Here is a 6000-nt window from a genome sequence, read left to right as displayed (position 1 = left end):
CACTACGGAATGACAAAATATCGGGTGGAACATTATTTACTCAGTGTCATGAGTCTAGTAAACAATAAAAGATGTACCAAAACATTGATCAAAGTGATGATGCCATATTGTTGACAGGTACATCGAGCAAAATGAAACATAAGGTTTCCAACATAAACCCCCCTCAATTTTCACCTTGCAGAAGACTTTGGTTCTCCCTACCCAATTTTCTCATGGTTCTCCCATATTAAGGGGACAAAGAGCATATGACAAATAGAAAATCTGTCCACATAGCAGTTTGTTCATACAGTGCAAATATCTGACGGAGGCAACAACTGAGCTCCAAGACAGTTTTTTCTTAAGCCTAACAGCAGAGCTATTGATTTCATTGATAGGAGCGAGTAATGTACAAACACATGTAAAGCAAATGAGAAAACACAAAATTGAGAGGGGCCACTAAGCTAGATTACTATCACAAAATGATGTGTGGTGTGTCAGCCTCCTTCCAACATTGGCTTCGTCAACGACAAGGCATGTAAGCATAGCAGCCGACGAATCCAAATTGTGAAAAGTGCGGCAATTGCGCTCACGCCAAATCTCCCAAATCACCGGCACGGCCTGCGTTCTCCGGGTACATACTATCATGTACAACCTTAAAAGAACTATTGCAACAGAACTGTTGTTTTCCTTGGAACAACTGTAGAAAATAAAACAATATATATTGTTACCTTTATCCAAGGATTCAACAATGCTGATTTCGCAGTATATTAGGCAAACAAGACTTAAATGTGAAGACAAATGGCAGGAATTAATAAAGTAAACGATGATTCCTTTTTTTGCGGGTAGTAAAAGATGATTCTGAAACATATGTTGGATGTGGGGAACCATGCTTATGACATCTAGAGAGAAAGTATAGATATGGATACATAGATAAAGTTGTACCTCTCAAGATCATGGTCAAAAAACAGAGTCATCTCCACTTGTGTCGTACAGTGGAAGCCCAAGTCTATTAGACCATGAAATCATGTGTGTCAAGCATACCTTAGGCATGTGTGTCAAGCATACCATAGGCATGACTCATACAGTTAGTTCCAATTACTTAGTTACATACCTTAGGCATCTATCAGGCCACGGAATCATGTGTGTCAAGCATAGTATACCCTTCTTTTAGTTGTTTGCCCAAAACATCTCTGCTAACAATGTTGGCCTTCGAGCTCTGGCTCCATCCATCTTCTCACCTAAAAGGACATCAGGTAATCAGTACTGCATATATATGATGGTCTGTAGTATATTTAGACAAAGGAAAAAAACAAGGACCTTATAGAGGATATGTACTCTGTACTATATTTAGGCAAAGGAAAAAACAATGGACAACACTTAGTACATTTTGTACAGAGCAAAGAAAAAAATGTAAAGTAAAAGATGTTTTTGAATCATATGTATATAGAAGGGGTGAGTGCACATGTATGTACATAAAAAAATATTAGTACTGTGGACTACTTGTAACTTTCTTACATCAACCAGGCTTCTGCAAAGAAAAAAACATGTTGATAACAGACATAGGGGAAACAAATATTCAGGGTGTGGCCTGAAAATTGGATGAGGAGCTACCAAGCAAAGGAAATGCACTGATGACAAAGCAACCTGCTGTCAGTGTTGTCCGAATTTTTTGAACAGAGGGAGTAACAAAGACAAATGTTATGCACATGTATGGTAGCCAAAAAGTACAATCAGAACATAGTAGTATACAGAAGTGATCAAGTATGAAAATTTCACAGCATTTTCTAAGAACCTATCACAATAAATTCCAAGCATGTCTAATAATAAGCTTCACAACTTGCAATCTACAGCAAGAAAAGAAAATACGTTCACAGCAACATGCACAAAACTGTGAAGTATGAAGCATGTTGCACTTCTTATAAATCTCTAGCACAACCACCAATCTTTAAATAAGTGCACATACTCTATATTCAACCTAACACAACCAGTATGCCCTGACCTTGTGGTTCTTCAGTCTCACACCAAAATCCAAGGGTTTTTCCTGACAACTTTTAATTTCTGTTAGTATCTTTTGGACCTGCCATGTGGATCAAATCAGTAATTTGGTGAGAAATAAATCTATTTCTAGTTGGAGCTGCCACTGAGTATTGATGTGCATACTTGATTATTTGGTACCAATGCATATTTGGTCAACTTAAGCAACTCCTTCAAAATTTCAACTGTAAGCAATATCGCAATGCATATATCATGTGGTACCACAAAAGTATAAGATCTAGTGACAAGAATGTGACTATATGCAGTCCAGCAATCTACGTCAATAGATGAATAAAAGATCAGACTACTATTATATTCGCTAATTATCAGTGTAGCAATCATATTAGCATAGAAGTAGGCTAGCATAGCAAATCTAACCACAGTAAACTATTCCTCTAATTACATCAGTTATTTCTGTCAAAGCACATATCTGCAATTGCACAAGTAAGAAGATTCACCCATACCAGAAGGCGAAGTCCTCACAATCCATTCAATCTGAAGATTGGCGTGACCAGCGTCTGGCTTCTCTGGGTGCAGCAGCGTTAGTCCCATAGGCCTGCCCATTTGCTTTATATTTGTCTGCAAGAGTAGTTTCTAGACAGCTCCACATTGGCGCACGGATTTGAACTCTGGATGACAGAAAATTTGATATATATTGGCCTGGAAGAGTGTTTCTACTTTCTAGACAGTTCCGCCGGCGTACCTATGGCAGTCTGCGTTGCAGGATAAGGGTAAGGGCGGACGAGACATCAACGAGGGGGAGGTGGTGGCAATAGTGGGCGGTGGTTGGTGGGAACTCTGCGGCAGAAAAAGAGGCAGAAGAAGCGTCGGCGGCGGACCTGCGTCGATCAGGGTCGGAGGAGACAAGGGAGCGGGCGGAGCAGACGGCGACGAGGATGGGATCGTGGTGGCGGTGGGCGGTGGGGCTGAGAGAAGGCATAAGAGAGGCTGGGATTGTACGGCGCAGGCAGCGGCCACATCGCCGAATCGATTCCACCTCTGCCGGCGGTGGTTCTCACGGTGCCGCCATTTTCCTTTTCTTTGGAGATGGCTGGATAAGGTGGGGAAGAGAGAGTAGAACGGGACAGATGGGCTGGGGTCGTGGTGGCGCTGGACATCGCCGGCAGCGGCCACCGCGCCAGATGGACTCCGATGCTGTCGGCCGGTGGTTGCACGGCGCCCCTTTTCAGATGGCTGGATGAGTCGGGGGGAGTGATGAGGCTGAGTGGGAGAGATGAGGCTGGAGGGGTTGTCTGCAAATGTTGATGGAGTGACGGGCGGTTTTCTGCAAAATTGCCACAGATCGCTTCTTGTGCGTTCGATGAAGATCCGACGACTATAAGTAGAGAATGGCAGGCACACCATCATCATCAACTCAAACTTTTATAGAAGTAGAGATATAGACACGTACATGTAGCTCTACACGAACTACTATGCAAACACTTGCGATGTCAAGGACAAATGAAACCTCCTCCGGTTTGCACTCAAATGCCCAGCGGAGCGCACAACAGCCTTTATGTTCGGCGGATCGAAGCAGGCATGAGACCATACAGCCACAGATCTTTGTCGGAAGAAAAATATAGCCATAGATGGATTGATTCCGGCCTTCCGGGAAAAAACGTGCATAGGTAAGTACAGTACCGCATGGACACGTGCCTTTAGCTCTAAACGAACTAGACAACAAGGACGCCCGAAACGTCCTCCACTACTCACTCGGCCGACCGACAGGAGCACAACAGCGGCCATGACGTTTGTCGGATTAAAGCAGGACGCCCGAAACGTCCTCCACTACTCACTCGGCCGACCGACAGGAGCACAACAGCGGCCATGACGTTTGTCGGATTAAAGCATGCGCGAGACTATGCATCCATAAATGGATTGATTCCTGGCTAAAATGTGCATGCGCAAGTAGAGAACAACATGGAAGCTCTACACGAACCACTATGCAAAATACTCAAGACATCAAGGACGCACGAAAGGTCCTCCAGTACGTCTTCAGAAGCCCGGCGAGAGCAAGACAGCGCCATGATGCTCGGTGGATCGAAGCAAGCACAAAGGTCCTCCAATACGCACTTGGATGCCGAGGGGCACGACATCGGCCATGATGCTCGGCAGATTGAAGCAGGCAAAACACAGGCCGTCAGGGCATATTAGGTACTCACGGCGCTCGGATACCCAAAGAATACAAGGTAGAACAGCGGTGAAGCAACGGATCGATGAAAGGCACGACAGGTGACAGCAAAGCCAACAACTTTTGGTACTAGCGGCGTACACTCTTGATAGCTTCCTTTACGTACAACATAGCTTTTTTAGAGTTACGAACAACATAATTAACATCTTCCTTGTGTAAAACCAGTTTCCGAATGGCATATGGAGTCTAATAAAGAAGTAACAACATAAGAAATCAACCATGGGTCGTGGGGATGCATATGAACCAATACATACGTACATGTCTCTTCCCTTAAGGTCTCTTCCCATGGGTCACTTTTTTTAGGGTACTCAAGGGTACTTAAGGTTGCATATGAACCAATAGCATCAATGGAAAGGCCAATTTGTCATGTGGATAGAATAAACTGACATAGGAGCTTCTAACTATGATATATTTTCGATCATTTGTAGACATCAAACTTTTTTCTGTACACCAGTTAACGAGTTGTGTATATATAAAGTTAGATTTTTTGTTAGTTTTGTTGATATACCATCACTGAATATTTGCATATCTCAGATACCTCAAATATCACTGTAATAATAATGGTCATAATTAATGATGATGATGAAATTCAAGGAAATGTACAAGTTTCGCAAAATGTTACTTCCTGCATTCATTTCTAACTCATATTACTTTGTATTTTAATGACATTTATCAGTTTTACATTAATTAATTCTATCAATAAACGGGATGAAGGTGAGCATCCTTGCAAGTTTTGTCCAAAAGATGGAAAAGGACTTCAAAATGACGTGATTTAATAAAATTCAGACAACCTGGGAATAAAAAAATCCATGAATTCACGCTTTACTGTGTCCAAGAAAATTCTCTTTTGTCTTCACAGCTTCACTAACTTCAAGAAATTACTGTATGTCTAAGTGATTACATGCACATGCTTGAGCTCAGTAAAAGCCACCCACGGGTCGATCATAAATATAAATCCAACATGGTGATCTGGATGTTCGATTATAAAAATTGATTTAATAGTAGCAAGCAAATCTGTTGTTGAACAGTAGCTAGGATACAACTTAGAATAACAACACTAAAGAAGCCACCATGTTAAGAGTTAAGACACGCATGCTAAAATATCCCCATCATAGATCATATTTTGGGTCAATATTGTAGCAATGTAGCTAAATTCATAGATTATATGAATAAATAGTAAAAACAGCAATTATTGTGTGGGCAAAGGCACTACTACTCTGTTTTAGAAATTCATAGGCGAGAAAAAACTATGTCAAATATAAAGGATGCAACTCTATTAGGTGGATAGAGAATATGCATCTTTTCCTCTATTTGTCCAAAATTTGGAAATAATAAACAAGAAGTTGATTTAGAAAGGAAATCCAACGTGAAACATTAAATGCATACATGATTATGCTGTCATAAGTCATGAGGTGAGTCGTGACACAATGAGTAGAAAAAAATCATGCTTCAAGTAAGATTTTCTGCAAATCTTCTGGTGGTAGTTGTGAGATGTGACAATGCGGGGATGGTCATATTCGGAGAAGTAGAGCACTTTATTAAGAGATGGTGAAAGACCATTTGGATTTCGAAATCCCATGGCAACATAGACTGATGGAAACGTATGTCATTTCAATAATCATAAAATCGTAGGAAAAGGGGGAGAAATGCTTTAGAGGCATATGATGTTAGGATATGATATATTTCGTCAAGGGTGGAATTGAGAATGATGAGCATGCGACTTGCCATTCTCACTGACAACAGGAGCGATCGATAGAGGTGCAAAGGTATGGATAGAAAGGTGTATTAAAAATAGA

General features: G+C 41.4%; 1 long non-coding RNA gene and 1 pseudogene across 3 annotated transcripts; one reads left to right on the top strand and one right to left on the bottom strand.

Moving 5' to 3' along the window:
- Positions 1-236: 236 nt before the first annotated feature.
- On the bottom strand, positions 237-3225 carry LOC123141117 (uncharacterized). Of its 3 annotated transcripts, XR_006470173.1 has the most exons (5): positions 2478-3225; positions 1979-2056; positions 1091-1217; positions 922-985; positions 237-676 (listed from the first exon to the last, which is right to left on the bottom strand). It is a non-coding gene; the product is annotated as an uncharacterized lncRNA (long non-coding RNA). The 3 variants fall into 3 exon arrangements; XR_006470171.1 differs by having other exon boundaries at positions 1979-3225; XR_006470170.1 differs by having other exon boundaries at positions 240-676; positions 1091-3225.
- Positions 3226-4038: 813 nt separating this feature from the next.
- LOC123142447 (ethylene-responsive transcription factor 1-like) overlaps positions 4039-6000 on the top strand; it is a 28936-nt pseudogene continuing 26974 nt past the window's right edge.

This window comes from Triticum aestivum, chromosome 6D (assembly GCF_018294505.1).
Source record: "Triticum aestivum cultivar Chinese Spring chromosome 6D, IWGSC CS RefSeq v2.1, whole genome shotgun sequence".
NCBI lineage: Eukaryota > Viridiplantae > Streptophyta > Magnoliopsida > Poales > Poaceae > Triticum > Triticum aestivum.
The sequence above is the reverse complement of the archived record's forward strand: the minus strand, read 5'-3'. Positions and strand labels throughout refer to the sequence as shown.